The sequence below is a fragment of the Panthera uncia genome, assembly GCF_023721935.1.
Source record: "Panthera uncia isolate 11264 chromosome A3 unlocalized genomic scaffold, Puncia_PCG_1.0 HiC_scaffold_11, whole genome shotgun sequence".
In the NCBI taxonomy this organism is placed as follows: Eukaryota; Metazoa; Chordata; class Mammalia; order Carnivora; family Felidae; genus Panthera; species Panthera uncia.
Window position 1 is genome coordinate 88,739,858 of NW_026057578.1, and position 16,059 is coordinate 88,755,916.

Here is a 16,059-nt window from a genome sequence, read left to right on the forward strand (position 1 = left end):
TATATATGATTATATATATATACACACACATATCCTTTTTTCTTTGTATTATATACATATAATACATATATATAATATATATATATTATATATATTATATATATATTATATATATATATATAAAATAAGAATTTACCAAAAATCAAATCAATCTATGAGCCTGATTCCAAAGCGGAGAGGGGGAAGAGGAGGGTAGAAAGAAAAAGAAGGGAAAAGAGAAGGAAATAAAAGAGATAAAAAAAAAAACACCAGACTACTTTACAAAACTGCAGGACAGTTGTCTGTTGGTGCCTGGGACCAGTGGCTGTGCTGGTCTGGAGGACAGGCAGTCTGGTTCGGTCAGTGTCAGTCTCACTCTGGTAGATAACCAGTTGCCAGACATGGAGAGGCGGGATTTGGTATAAGCGAGTCCCACCTCCACTTCTGGCCACTGTTCTGTTAACTGAAGCATCCCCACCTCGTGTTGGTGTTGGGGAGAAAAATGGGCACACCCCAGTCTCTCCTCCCTCGACCAGGGAGACAGCCCTCACAGGGTATCCTGGGTGGGTGGCTTGTCCTGCTTCAGCCTCCCTGCCTCCTACGCGCTTGGCTGAGATTCAAACCCTGATGTCTTAAAACATCCCGCACCAGGAGTACCTGGTTCTGGGGTAGTTCCACTCCGCCCTGCTGATAAAAGGTCTCTGGCTGATGCCTACAGGGTCTTTTTTCTTTGGGGGTGCAATAAACCCTCTTCCTACAGTACCAGAGGAGGGGGATTATTGTCTTTCAGTGCACCCCCAAGATTGCTACCGAGCCCTGGAGCTGGCTTCCCTTCCCCCCGAAGGTGCATACACATACAGTGGCAGCTCCAGTCTGGAGAACGTCCTGCACTCCTGAAAATTATGATATTTGGCACCTAAGGTTGTTTGCAAAGTAGAAACTGGCACTCTTTGTATTTCTTGTTCCCCAGTCTGTGGTCTGGAAGTTTTTGTCTTGTCCAGACGCAATACCACACTTCCACAGCCTTTCTTTCTCTCCCTTTTGTCTCTCCACAGAAGGGGTCCCCTCCCCCATGCCTACACCACCTGTTTTATCTCCCCCAATTCACATACATACACCTCTGTCCCTCCAAGCTGTCTCCATCCACCTGTGGAGAGTTTTCTGTTACTCCACAGACTAATTTTGTGGGTGTTCCAAGTGTTCTGACCTCAATACTGTTGTTTTTGAGGGATGAAGGAAATCCCAGTCTCCCTACTTCTCTGTCATTTTAACTCTTCCTTCTCAAGTTTTTATTTAAATTCTAATTAGTTAACATATAGTGTAATGTTGGTTTCGGGAGTATAAATTTTTAATTTTACTTAATTTAAATTTAAATAACCAGAAGTCTTAGCCACAGCATCTCTTCTTTGAAACTCTTAACTGCAAAACTGTAGGCACAATAATATTTCTAAGCCTCTGTGACAGTAACGGTCACTACACCATATGGAGGGTCATAGAATAGTGCTAATAAAGCCCTCAGCACTGTGTGGGGCACATAGTACCAAGCCTACATTAGACATTGTTACTACAACTTTTGCCAACTGCAGCATAAGTCTTCAGCAATGCTTACTGAGCAATGAAGCCCTTTTTTATTCTGAACATCGCTCACCTGTGGTAACAAAAGCTCTAAATAAGAAATGAGGGCTCTTCCAAAGACACATGAAGGTAACGCCATAAATGGAATGTGTCTGCACATCAGACATTGAGCTTCATTAATGAGAGTCTGCTTCTGTGAAAAAGGTTCATCTTGATGTGCTGACAATCCCAGGTTTCTTAGCCTGAGACATACTCACTGAGCTTATTAATGTCAATGTGAAGCACCTCTTGGAGATGCTAGAGAGCTTTTACCCAAGACCGACAACAAGCCCCTTTTGCTTTCCACTCCCTAATCGAGTCCAGTCCAGCGAGTGGGGAAAGACATGCTTTTAAAAAGTTATCTATGTCCATCATTTCGTGGTGTTTTCTTGAGGAGCTGCTAATTAGCACATCTCTACCTTGTTAGAGATAATAAGTAGAGACTGATCAGGGCTCCTCAGGGCAGGGAGAGTTGTAGAAATCATCTGTCCTTACCTCAGGGATGTCACACCAGAGTGTCACAAAGCAGAGATGGAAGTTTGGCTGTTTAAATTACAATGCAGATAATGAATTTACCAAAGACTCTCAGTTTATTTTAAAGAAATGCATCATTTTAGAATAAACAACTGTGAAACTATTTCAAAACAATGGGCAATTGTATTGCTTATTTGCCTTGCTGGAAAAAAAATCTTTGTGCCTTTGGTGCTTTGAAATAGTAAAATACTCATCTGGTGAATGTTGGCTGAAAATCTTAGGGATAATTTCAGGTTTCCTCCTCATGCCACTGTTGCTATATGGTGCAACTAAAAGCAAGAAGCCAAATTGTTTTTTCTTCTAATTGTCATTCTTAATTGTGAGTGACATGAATCACAGTGATTTCATGAAGCACTTCATAAAATGTGAAAAGGTCTTTAAGTCAGAATGTGTGTCCTAATAGGGAAAAATGTCAGACATAACCGAAATGGAGAGAGAAAATTCCCAAGAGCTCAATGTCATGGGAAACCCTCAAGCTCAGAGCATGACACATAGACTGTGGCCTAATAGCAGACACATGGAAATAAGACAAGAGGAAATCCTAAGCTGGGGTGGCACTGGGAGAAGGGAGAGGAGAGCAAATATGCCAGCAGGTGCCAGCAAACCAGTATGTGTGCTAACAAGGATGAGTGAGGAATTGAAGGTGGTATGCCTTCAGGGTCACCAAGGTAGCCAGGGGCCTACAGGGCCTCCGGTGGCTGAACGGGGCTGCCCTCAGAGGATTTCACCAGGGGATTCCTCTGTGTTAAACTACTGGAAAGGGCTGAGATATTCCTGGGGTTTGACTCTAATCAGTTTATATAGCTAGTGGTTTAGGAATGATGCTGTAAATAGCCCCGAGGAAGGTGCCCTAGCTACTAAGGCTGGCCCTGACAGCCAGGAGTCACAAACTGGGAGAGATGGGTAGATGCTTCTCCTCCATTGACAGTGGGAAAACATTACCCAGTGTTCTGAAAGATAAGGGAAACTTGGCGGGTGTGCTGAAAAGAACAATGCCCTGCTTCACAGCTGATGTAAACCGGAGGGAAGATGCTGATGACTGATTATGACAAAAGCCAGGTTTGACCAGCCCTTTCTGCTCAGAGTCCTTTGTGACCACCTATTGGCCTTCAGGGTAAAGTCCGACTTGCTTAAGAAGATTTTACACAATATTTCTTCACAAAGTCTTTGTGATGGACCTTGTCTGCCTCTCCATGCTTGCTTCTTTCCCCTGCCCTCCTAGTGGTCCAGCAAAGGCATTTCTTGCAGGAGCCATGGTCTCTGTGCTTGGGAGGTGCTGTTCCCTCTGCCTGCTGTATCTTTCTGCTCATTTTTTCTTTCCTGTTTGCCGGCCTAAAGTCTAAGGCTGGGAAAATTTTCCTGGCTGCCCTCTAGGTGAGGGTGGTTGACCTTCCTCTGTGCTCCCAGGTGGCCCATCTCTCCCCTTCTTAAGACTCATCTCACTGTGGAATCAGTGCCTGGTGCCCTATATGTGTCCCCATTAGGTTGCCTGCTCTGTGAGGAAGGGATGGTGTCTGCCTGCTTCTCTGTTAAGGCCTTGGTGTCCCCATTCTGGCTCTGGTGCGAGACAAGTAAAAGGTTTGTTTGGAAAAAATTGTATTAAAACATTTATAGTTGAAAAAAGTAGTATGTAAATCTATGATTTCTGTAAAAAAAAAACCCTAAACAACATTGAAGATAGATTCAAAAGTGGAAGTTCCTTTTAGTCCAGCTCCACCATGAAGCATCCCCATAGGTGTCCACTGTTGCCCATTTGCTATGTTAGCCTTCCAGTTTTGTACACATGCTTATATTCATGCATATGTAATTTTAGGGCAAAAGGAAAAAACAAGCCATATAATATATGTATGATACACACACACACACCATTTATGTGTATGCGTGCATGTGTGTGCACACACATGTGTAGTTAACATTCTAAGTTATAAGCAACAGAAACAGACGGGTGATTTTAAACAGAAAAGGAATTTAATGTCTACTAGCTCCGGAAGTGGCAGCAGGCTGAGGAAGCAGGCTTGAGAAATGGGAAGAACGGGAGGCTGGATGATCAACCCACAGCCAGAGTCCACAGGGCAGTCTGATGAGGACACTGCAGCTGTCCCCTGAGCCAGCACTCCTCAGCCAGGCCCCACCGCCTCTGTCGGGTGCTGCTCACTGCTGCTGGAGCTGCCCCTGACCAGCAAATGCTGCCGCTGCTGTCACTACCCCTGCCTGCTCTTTGATCCATTCATTCTCTGTGCAAAGGCTCTGTCAGAGGACTGGCCCTGTTGTTAGGAGCCCGGAAGTCAGCTGCAAAGGCACTGCACCTGCGGGTGTCTGCAGACTTTGACTCCCAGGGAGGTGGCCTCTGCCCCCCGCTAAGTCTGCTCCTCTCATGATTTTTCTTCTAGTATTTTTTGTTTTTCTTTTATGCTTAAGTTTTTGATCCATCTGGCATTTATTTTGGCCCATGGAGTGACATGGGGATCCATAATTACTTCTTGTCTAGATGGCAACTCAGTTTTCCATATGCCATTTAAACAATAATACGTCTCCATCCCTGCTCAGCACATGATATTTCGAAATGCCACCCTTTAAATGGATTAAATCTCATATGTGTTTGGATATATGTATTTATGGATTTTCTGTTCTGTTCCACTGATCTATTTGCGTACTAGTACCAAATTGCATATTTACAGCTTTTGTCAAAATAACTGATACATATTTTTTGAAACTTTGCATTTTGAAGTAGCTTCAAACTTGAGTTGCAAGACTAGGACAAAGAACTATGTTCCCTTCACCTGGATTCACATTTGCTTTGTCTCTCTATCACATATGTTATTATTTTATAATTTTTATTCAGAACCATTTAAGAGTAGGTTGCACCTGGATAGCTTGGTTGGCTGAGTGTCCAACTCTTGATTTTGGCTCAGGTCATGCCAGGGTTGTGGGATCTAGCTCCGTGTCAGGCTCTGTGCTGAGTGTGGAGGCTACTTGAGGTTCTCTCTCTCCCTCTCTCCCTCTGCCCCTCTCCCCTGCTCTCTCTCTTTCTCTCAAAAAAAAAAAAAAAAAAAGAAAGTAGATTACAAACATGATACCTCTTTACTCCTAAATACTTCAGTAACTATTTTCTAAGAGCAGAGACATTCATGGGGTGCCTGGGTGCTCAATTGGTTGAGCATTGGACTCTTGGTTTCAGCTTAGGTCATGATCTCACAGTTCGTGAGTTTGAGCCCCACATTGGGCTCTGGGCTGACAGTGTGCAGCCTCCTTGGGATTCTCTCTCTCTCCCTCTCTGTCCCTTCCCCAATTGTTCTGTCTCTGTCGCTCTCAAAATAAATAAACTTAAAAAAAAAAAAAGAACAAGGACATTCACTTATATAACCATGAGACAATGATAAACATCAGGAAATTTAAAGTCATTGCAGTGCTATTATCTGATCTATGGATTTATTTAAATTCTGTCAATTGTCTCAATAATGTCCTTTAAAGTAATTTTCATAGTATTTTTTTCTTGTCCAGATGCAAACCAGGATCATTTCTTTTATCTAGTTTCCATATCTTTTTTGTCTTCTTTAATCTGTATCAGGTCTTCAGATTTGTTATTCATGATTTTGACATTTTTTAAGAAAATTACCCATTAATTTTTGTAGACTATTTTTTGGTCATGTACAAAATTTTGAAAAGTCACATAATATGGTATTTCTATCAATCACTGGCAGAAACAAAGGCACTTCAGGAAGCTAAAGAGACTTTAGTAAAGGGATAATTTTCAGAGGTGTGGGCAAGATTAAGGGACACAGGGACATTGAGAAGATATTCCCAGTCCTGGGCCTGAAGGAGCAAGGAGAGGGGGCATTTTGAGAGAGCTGGTGAGAGCCAGAACTTGGAGAAGAAATTGTATCCTTTGCTCAGAAATACCCTCTCAGAGCAGGGAGATTGCAGGAGCCTCCTCCCTCCTTCTACCCTTTGATCTCTGCAGCGCCTTCCACTGACTGAGTTCAAGCAGAACCAGGGGCAAGGGAACACCAAGACCAGCCTCCTGGGGCTCAGGGTGGAGCTGAGAAGGGTGAAGAGTGGATGGGTAGGGATAGTCCTATAATGAGAAATAGCCATGCCTTTCCACACCCTTCCAGTCCTTTTCCTTAGAGACAACCACCTGCAGCCATTCTACTTTTTCTCTTTAAACAATTAAAAAAATTATCAATTGACTACCTTTCTACCTTTGCCCCTTCTTTCTGTGCCATCATAGTCATGTATTTTTGTTTTTAAGTCAATAGTCAGCGCTTATGAGTGTGCAAAAATTGTTCACTGCTATGCCAAGAGGTTTGTGATGCTTGAGTATCTTTTTCTTTTATTGTTTCTAAGTTTACTTATTTATTTATTTTGAGAGAAAGAAAGGGAGAGGGAGAGACAGAATGAGCAGGGGAGGGGCATAAAGAGGGAGAGAGAGAATCCCAAGCAGGTACCACCCTGTCAGTGCACAGCCTGATGCAGGGCTTGATCTCATAAACCCTGAGATCATGACTTGAGCCAAAATCAAGTCAGATGCTTAACTGACTGAACCACCCAGGTGCCCCAAGCCTCTTTTATTTTTAAATTCCTAATTTTGTTCTGTAGTAATAAGCATATTGCTTTTTCATTTGCCTAGCTTTCTGCAAGCTTCTTATTAAGTTTACCCAGACACTCTACATCTATGTACCATGCCTTTCATTAAAATTTTTCATATGCTTAAACATCTCTGTTTATTTTATGCCCTCAGTCTGCCTGTTTGTTTTTTTTATTATTATATGAAATTTATTGTCAAATTAGTTTCCATACAACACCCAGTGCTCATCCCAAAAGGTGCCCTCTTCAATGCCCATCACCTATCCTCCCCTCCCTCCTACCCACCCCCCATCAACCTTCAGTTTGTTCTCAGTTTTTAAGAGTCTCTTATGCTTTGGCTCTCTCTCCCACTCTAACCTCTTTTTTTTCTTTTTTTCCTTCCCCTTCCCCATGGGTTTCTGTTAAGTTTCTCAGGATCCACATAAGAGTGAAAACATATGGTATCTGTCTTTCTCTGTATGGCTTATTTCACTTAGCATAACACTCTCCAGTTCCATCCACGTTGCTACAAAGGGCCATATTTCATTCTTTCTCATTGCCACATAGTACTCCATTGTGTATATAAACCACAATTTCTTTATCCATTCATCAGTTGATGGACATTTAGGCTTTTTCCACAATTTGGTTATTGTTGAGAGTGCTGCTATAAACATTGGGGTACAAGTGCCCCTATGCATCAGTACTCCTGTATCCCTTGGGTAAATTCCTAGCAGTGCTACTTCTGGGTCATAGGGTAGGTCTATTTTTAATTTTTTGAGGAACCTCCACACTGTTTTCCAGAGTTCAGTCTGCCTGTTTCAATACAGAACCTTTGGGTCCTAGACCAGCTATCTGCCATCATCTGGAACTTTCTCTTTGCTGTTGTGGTAGTTAGAATTGTAAAGATGGTCCCCAAGATTCCCATCCACTGGTTATTCAGGCAAACATGACTTAAGGTACTACTATGGGGGACTTTATAGGTGTTATTAAGGTCACTAATTGGCTGACCTTAACATAGGGAGATTATCTTGGTGGGCCCGGTGTAGCCATATGAGCCTTTAAAAGCAGAAGAGGGAGGCAGAAAAAGAGATGTGGCAGTAAAGATGGGGGCATGAGGAGGTCAGAAAGATTTGAAATGTGACAGGGATTTGACCTGCCATTGCAGGCCCTCAAGATGAGGGAAGGAAGCCATGAGCCAAGGAATGGTCTGGAGGGTGGTCTAGAAACTGAGATCGAACCAAAGGAATCAGGGGCTTCAGTCCTGCAACCAAATGGAACTGAACTCTGCCAATAGCCTCAGTAAGCTTGGAAGCAGAGTCATCTCCAGGGCTTCCAGAAAGAAATGCATCCTGTGACATTTTGATTTTGGCCTGTGAGACTCTAAGCAGAGAGCCAGCTAAGGCACACTGTGCTTGGACTTCTGCAGAAACTGTGCCATAATAAACTTGTGTTGTGCTAAGTCACCAACCTTGTGGTGATTTGTTACATCAGCAAGAAGAAACTAGTACAGCTGTCATCATGGACTTCCTCTCATCTTTCTTGTGTTAGAGTCCCTACTTTCTAGATCTTTTGTCTTCTTCCTGGAATATGTTCTCTAGCACAGTGGTCTCAGGAGACTTTTATGCTCTTAAAACTTATTGGGGACCCCAAAGAACATTTGTTGATGTGGTTGTACCTATCAATATTTACCATTTTAGAAGCTAAAGCTGGAAGATCTTTAAAATATTCAATAGTTCATTTCAAAGTATTAATGATAAAACACATAGCATACTAACATAAAATTCTTTATCAAAAGTATAGTTTTTTTTAAAAGAACAAAACCATTACTGAGAAGAGAGGCATTGTTTTACATGTTTTGCAAATTTCTTTAATGTCTGGCTTAGTAGAAGACAGCCAGATGCTTATACCTGTTGCAATGCATTGTTCTAGTTGAAGTGTATGAAGAAAATTTGGTCTCAACACAGATATAGTTAGAAAAGCAAAGACCTCAGTGATCCCTAGAAGGACCTCAGAGTCCCCTGAAGTCCCTCAGCCCCACTTTGAAAACTGCTGTTGTGGTAGTTTGTTAATCAAAGTATGGTCCAGGCACCAGCAGCACCAATATCATCAGGATCTATTAGGAATGTGGACCCTCAGGCCATCAGAATGTACAGTTTAATAAGATCCTCGGGTGGTTCTTATGCTCAGGAAAAGTTTGAGAAACACCATTTGAGGTAAATCCTCAGTGCTTTCTCTGGTGTAACTCTTCACTCTCACATACCATCACACTTGTAGCCCTTCTCATGTCTGATGTGAGGAGGGTTTCCCCACCAAGCAATTCTCTAACACTGGCTGGGTGTCCTATAGTTCTGACACTGTCTACCAGGAAATAGCATCAAATCACACAGGTTGGGGTTCAGTCCTACAAGACTGCTCCCCCACTTCAGATGCTAATTGCAAGCCCAGGTGGTCACTTGTGCTTCTGATTGATCAGCTATAAATCTGAGGTTCCCACGAACCCTCCTCTGGTCTGATAAATTTGCTAGAGTGGCTCACAGAACTCAGGGAAATGATTATGTCTGCCAGTTTATTCAAGGATATAATAAAGTATACAGATGAAAGGCCAGACGAAGAGGACGAGGTCTGGGAGGGTCTTGAGTGCAGGAGCTCTATCCTTGTGGAATTGGGGTGTGTCACCCTCCCATATGTCTATATGTTCACTCACCTGGAAGCTCTCAGAACCCCTACTATTGAGATTTTATGGAGGCTTCCTCAGGCCTGGTCAATTATTAACTCCATTCTCAGTCCCTCTCTCCTCTCTGGAGGATGGGGGTGGGGCTGAAAATTTCAAGCTTCTAATCATGGCTTGGTCTTTCTGGTGACCAATCCCCACCCAGGAGCCCACCAAGAATCACCTTATTAGAACTAGAATTAGAATTAGATCCTAGAACTAGATCCTAGAATTAGATCCTAGAACTAGAATTAGAACTAGAATCAGGAACAGTATGTTCCCTGAGTCCTTGCATGCCCTAAAATATCTTTATTTTAGCCTCATGTTGACTTGATAGTTTGGCTGAGTATAGGCTAGATGCTAGGTTGAAAATCAGTTTAATTTTCAACTTCTGTTTTCCCAGAGAATAAATCAATGGCATCTGGTGGGAGAGTAGGGGACATTATTTATTTTGGCAGCCTTGGAGAAGGTACCCATGGGATACTAACCTCTCTGTAAATAGACTTTCAATCACATGTTTTCAGCCTCTTGCCTGATTTCTACTTTCCTCAGAGCATTGTTCCTCTGTTCTTGAAGCTTTATCAGGATCTGTAGGGACAATCCCTTCTCATTTTTAATTCCCTCTACTCGATAAAGGAAACCAGTTTATAGTTTTCTTTGTTCCTACCATTCTCTTTGCATTTGCAATTTTGATTAGTATTTCACTGTCCTTTGGTGGTGTTTCTATAGCTGTGTTTGCACAGGAGTCTCCCAAATAATTTAATTACCAGAACACTACAAAATGTTCTGCTATCTGAAGGGTCTAAAAGAGTTTTCCTGGCCCATCTTTCACTGCTATTTTTTATATGAACTTTATAGTCAGCATGTGTAGGCCCAAAACCCATTGTTTTGTTTTTGTTTTTTTAACTAAGATCATATAAATTTATAGTTTAATTTAGGAAGAACTGACATCTTTAAATTATTGAGTCTTTTGAGAACAGAATATGCTTTTCCATGTATTCAATTATTCTTTTATATCCCTCAGTAGAATTTAAAAGTTTCCTGCTTATAGATTTTACTCATGTGTTGTATTTTCTCTCTTTGGTTGCTATTTATTTTATTATTAAAAATTTTTTATGTTTATTTTTGAGAGAGAGTGAGACAGAGCATGAGCAGGGGAGGGGCAGGAAGAGAGGGAGACACATAATCTGAAGCAGTCTTCAGGCTCTGAGCTGTCAGCACAGAGCCTACCATGGGGCCTGAACCCATGAACTGCGAGATCATGACCTGAGCTAAAGTCGGATGCTTAACTGACTGAGCCACCCAGGTGCCCCTCTGGTTGCTAGTTATAAATGAGATACTTTCTTCTGTATACTTTGTAACAGGTGTTTCACTTGCCCTTGTATCAAATGAGGTCTTTTTGATCTTGATGTGTACAAATCTCCTTCATATTTTAAAAAGGTTTTAACTAGACTTCTGTTTAGTTTTAAAAGCAATACATAACAGCATAAAAATGATTAAAGTATAAAAGGGTATACAATGTAAAGTTAATTTCCCTCTCATCTTTGTCCCCTAGTTTACCCCCAGTTGTTTATTGTGGATTATTTATTGTATAATCCTTCCAGAACTTAAAAAAATATGTACATGGGTATATGTGTATGCAAAAAGATGTTGAAATGGTACTCTTTCTCCCTTTGAGTGAGGCCCAAAGGCCTGCAACAACATTGTAGATGCCTTATACTTGCACTGGTTTTACAGCCTTTGTAGGTTGTACTAAGAGATTGTAAGAGTGCATTGGCTGCATTAGCAACCCTCCCCCTGGCCAATAGGAGTAGAGGGTGTTGGGCTGAGAGAATTTTTTTGGAGAGTATTGTCAGTATGCTTGGCCAAGTGAGTGGGGCTTCAAGGCCATCTCTGTCAAGGCCGTCTCCCAGAGAGCTGGACTCTTGTTTCCTGGCATTTGTTAGAAATAAAGATAGTATCTATTTCTACCTGGAGATGGTGATAAGGCTGTTTTGAAACTGCCTACCAGGGAGTTGAGTGAAGAGGGGTAGCTGCCCTGGAGTTGAGATTTCATTTTCAGTAGTTGTGGGGCAAAGGTTCATGTTTTGGGAGTACCAGATTTGGATTTTGTTGGGTTTGGGGAGCAGCCTGGAGTTGTCTTGGGTCCCATCCAAGTGGATTTCCTGGTGGAGCCATGTGATCCCTACATAATGAGTCTGTGGGCCCAAGGGAGTGTTTGGCCATAGCCAGATAAGAGGCAGCTCCTGTTGTAAGAGCTCCATACCCATGGGTCCCCAGTGGGAGAAGCTCCAAAGAAGGGAAAAAAAGAAAAGTCAAAACTGAGAACAACTTTATGTAAAGCAAGCATCTGGAAGATCTGTGTCTGTCACACTCTAAGAAGCCATCTTCATAACCTCTGCACCAGCCACAGAAACTACCCTCTCTCTCCAGACCCTCTTCCCCCACATCTCAAGGTGGGGTGAGGGCATGGTCAGAAACCATAGCCAGCAAGTGGTTTGGAGAGGTTAGTGGGGAAGAGGGAAACAACCAAATCCACCCCTGCCCCAGCCCCAACAGCACCCACCTGCAGAAATCAGGCCCAGACTGACAGAAAAACAGAAATAGTACACTGGACAAGACTGGAGTTTTAGTTGTTACACTGAATGGTTAAATTACTAAAATGAGGTTTTCCTTATAAGTGAAGTGACTAGGGGCTTTCAAAATTATCTAGGAGTAGCTAGAAAACTGTGGGACCTGCAAGCAATGTCATCCTAGAACAGAGCCAGAACAAATCCACAGTGTGAGTTTAAACAGAAGTGGTGGGAAAGAATGAACTTACTTTCTTCATGCACCCTGTTCCAACTGAATCTGGCTCCATCCCCAAAACAACACCCCCATATCGTGCCCAGACTTTTGTACCTTGCTTTTTACCTGGTGTTTTCTTACCAGCACACACATGCACCTATTTTTTAAAAATCCTTATTTATTTTGTGAGGGAGAATAAATGTGAGCAGGGGAGGAGCAGAGAGAGAGAGAGAGAGAGAGAGAGAGAGAGCATCCCAAGCAGGCTCTGTGCTATCAACACAGAGCCTGACAAGGGGGCTGATCCCACAAATGGGATCATGACCTGATCATTATTTATTGGTAAATAATTTGGATTTTTCCAATCCTTGCTTTCAAACAATGTTGCAGTGAATATCTATGTTCAGTTTTTTTTACTCACATGTGGGAAGATAGAATACATTTCTAGAAGTAAGATTGCTAAATTAACCAGTATGTAAAGTTTAAATTTATGATCCTCCAAAGAAATTGCACCAATTTGTATTGCTACCAACAGTTTCCTCATAACCGTGCAGATACAGTGTGTCATCAGATATTTTCATCTTTGCCACTATGAAAGGTTAAAAAAATAGTACCTTGGTAATTCATAAATAATAAATAAGATTGAGCATCTTTTCTTATGTTTGTAAGTCATTTGTATTTATTTTTCTATAAATTGCATGTATATGTCTTTGTAGATTGATTTTTAAAAATTGTGTCGTTAGCTATGTTTTTGACTCAGCCAGTGAGTGAGTGGGTAAGGAACAAGAGGGTGAGCTGAACCCCGTATGGGGGCATTGGAATGTGGCCAGGATCTTTAATCTGCTTTTTTCCCTTCCTTCTGTCATTGTGTTTGTGTCTAGACATCGGGGTTTGAAATTCGGCAAAAACCAGATTACCCTGGTTTTGTCTCCCCCTCCTACCCTGGCACCAAGCCCTCTGGGTACACATTGGGCAGAACCATGCAGGTGAGTGATGTTGTGCTACTAACAGAGGGAAAGGCACTGTGCAGGACCCTTCTCCACACTTCCCTGTGTCCTGGGAAGCCAGCCTGCAGGCCCTACATCACTGGGCTGCTTGCCCTCCAGCTGCTGGTTGGGTTGTCAGTGAGGAGCCCCACAGGAGATTGGAAGGAGATGGAAGCCAGTGTACATTTCCTTTATCCCTGTGGGATTGCCACAGTCTCCTTTGTACCTTGACCCAAGGTCTCAGTTATTTGCAACCACCTCGCAACTTAGCCACCCCATCTTTAGTTCCTTTATTCACACCTTCCCTCATCCCTTCCCGCCTAGGGGTGAGATGGAGGCTATTTCTGATTTGGGGATACCACACTATTCCTTGCGAGTTCCCTACTTCTTGCCTACACCTTTGTAAATAGTCTCTTTAGTAAACTGCCCACAAATTGTCCAAAGTTGCACATGTTGTTTCTGTTTAGGGACTGTGACTGATGCAGGCACCTTGTGTTTAGCTGCATCCATTGGGTCCTATATCAGAAGGAAAGTGATTGAGCAGCACCCACAGCTGGTGTTAGAGTCTTCAGCCACGCCCAGGAGGGGCCACAGAGTAGTACCAGAGGCCAGTCAGCTCCATGCTGTCCCATAGAGCAGCCAGGACCAGGTGGATAAAGGCTATGGCACCCAGGCAGTGAGTGCTTTAGACCCTGGTGACCACAGAGCTGAGAAGGTTGTATTGAATGGATGGAGCTCTGGACCAGCAGAAGGGGTTCTGTGTCTGAGGAAGAGGTGACAGCCACACTGCAGCACTGTGACCCTTCCTGGGGCTTGGGAAAATCTGGCTTTGGTGAGGATCCCAAGGGTAAGAGAGATGAAGACTCAAGGAGAGCTGGGGGGTGAGGGGGAGAGGATGGGTTGGTGGTGGGGGGTGGGGTGGGGGAAGCTGACCAGAATGTCTCAGCTGTAGGGGGACTGGGCAAAGTTGGGGTCAAGTTCAAGGTATCCCTAAGAGACCGCTAGTGGGGCTGGTAGTGGGGCCCTGACTGGGTGAGATCCGAGAAGATGCTGGAACTAGGGAAGAGGTTAGGATGGTATAGCCAGCGGTGCAGCTTTCAGTCCCTGGCTCACATTCTGTGGTCTGGTAGGGGTCCAGACTATGAAGGAATCTCCTCCTTGCTGTTCCTGCAAGGCTTCAGGGAATCCCGCATGCCCTCCACAGCCCTTCCTTCCTATCTGCAGCCCCAGTCAGTGTTTTGGCCCTTGTGCAAAGCAGCTCTGCTGGTCAGTGCTGCTTGTTACAGTTTTCCCAGGTGACTACGGTACTCACTGTAATGTCACAGTCCAAGAGTGACCCACTTTTTCTTTCCAGAAAACAGCTTAGGGCAGGCTTTCACAGAAGGTGTGGTGAGAAGAGGCAGTGATTACAATACAGAAAGGAAAATCCGAAGTACCTTGCAGAGTTTCTCCCTGGAGGTTTCTTTCCTCCCCTACCTCTGTCTCTAGCTCCTTGGCTGGGCCATCATTTTATTTTTCATTCATTCATTCATTCATTCATTCATTCATTAATTCATTCATTTTATTGTGATAAAATACACATAACATCAAATTTACCACTTTGACCATTTTAAGTGTACAATTTAGTGGCATTAGTTGTATTCATAATTGTGCAACCATCATCACTCTCTATTTCCAGAACCTTTTCATCATCTTGAATAGAATTCTATACCCATTAAACAATAACTCCCCATACCTCCCTCCCCACAGCCCCCTGGTGATGTGTATTCCACTCCCATGAATGGGTTATCATTTTGCAGGATCTAGCTTAAGAGTTCTCCAGATGCTGGGTCCGGACCTCTACCTCTTCCAGGTCTGGACAGAGGAAAGCAGCTTGTTTTTCCTTTCTTCAAGATTAACAGAAAAAACCCAAAACAAAACAAAAAAGTGATGCAGCTTAGCATATAAAGCAGTATCTGTAATCTCTGAGTTACTATGTATGACAAATATGTGATTTAAGCAGAAAAAAAACAAGACACAGTTTAGTCAGTTTGTGCATTAACAGGAGTTACTGTTCTAGAGTGGAACAGTTTAACATTGTACCAGTGGCCTCAACTTGTGCTTTAAGAGGTGACCATCTGTCTGCTTGTTATAATGTCTGATCTCTCGTAATTCTCCAAATTTCTGCTTTCTGTTTGCTGTGGACTGGTAATCCAGACAGGTAAGCTTGTTACTGTGTGGTATAAAATAAGGTTGATAAATTCTGAATGAGAGCTTGAAGACTAATCCTGTAGGTAGAATGCGTTAATGTTAACACCATTGTTTTGGTTGTTTGGAGGCCTTTATGATGATGTTTTCTCAGACTTGACTTTCAGCTATATTCCAAGTAAATGAGGTGACCAAATAACCTAGTTCTAGGTTGGGGGTTTGTGGTGTATATTCTTGAAGGAACATGGCTGTGGTGGAATGGGGGAAGGGGATGTGGAGAGCAAAGAAAAGCCCTTGATGTAGCTTCTGGTCTCCTTAACTGTGTGTATTGGGTCCAGGATGTGATCACTTGTTATGTCCAAAGGGCAACGTGGCCATCAGACTTAGAAGAGGTGCTGTGGGCAGATGACCACCCTGATAGACTGGACCCCAGGCACAGTTCTGTGGGGGTCCTGGGCTCTTTGTTTTGGTGCCCTCCTTGATATTTAGACCACCCATCTCTGGGGTTTTTTTCCATGCTCCATTCTTTGTCCCGGATCTTGATTTCTTACCTGAATCTACTATTTCTGAAATTTTTTCTTTTTTTTTTCTTTCTTTCTTTCTTTCTTTCTTTCTTTCTTTCTTTCTTCTTTCTTTCTTCTTTCTTTCTTTCTTTCTTTCTTTCTTTCTTTCTTTCTTTCTTTCTTTCTTTCTTTCTTT

The 16,059-nt window shown here is 42.8% G+C and overlaps 1 protein-coding gene across 2 annotated transcripts in view; it reads left to right on the plus strand.

Moving 5' to 3' along the window:
* The window catches only part of POLE4 (DNA polymerase epsilon 4, accessory subunit), a 128,198-nt gene that overhangs the window by 20,808 nt on the left and 91,331 nt on the right, over positions 1–16,059 (plus strand). The window contains exon 4 of one of the 2 annotated variants that reach the window (XR_007462260.1): positions 13,069–13,173. The exons of the other annotated variant lie outside the window; for it this stretch is intronic. The gene's annotated coding sequence lies outside the window, so the exon portion shown is untranslated. The remainder of the gene's footprint in view (positions 1–13,068; positions 13,174–16,059) is intronic. 2 annotated transcript variants of the gene reach the window in all.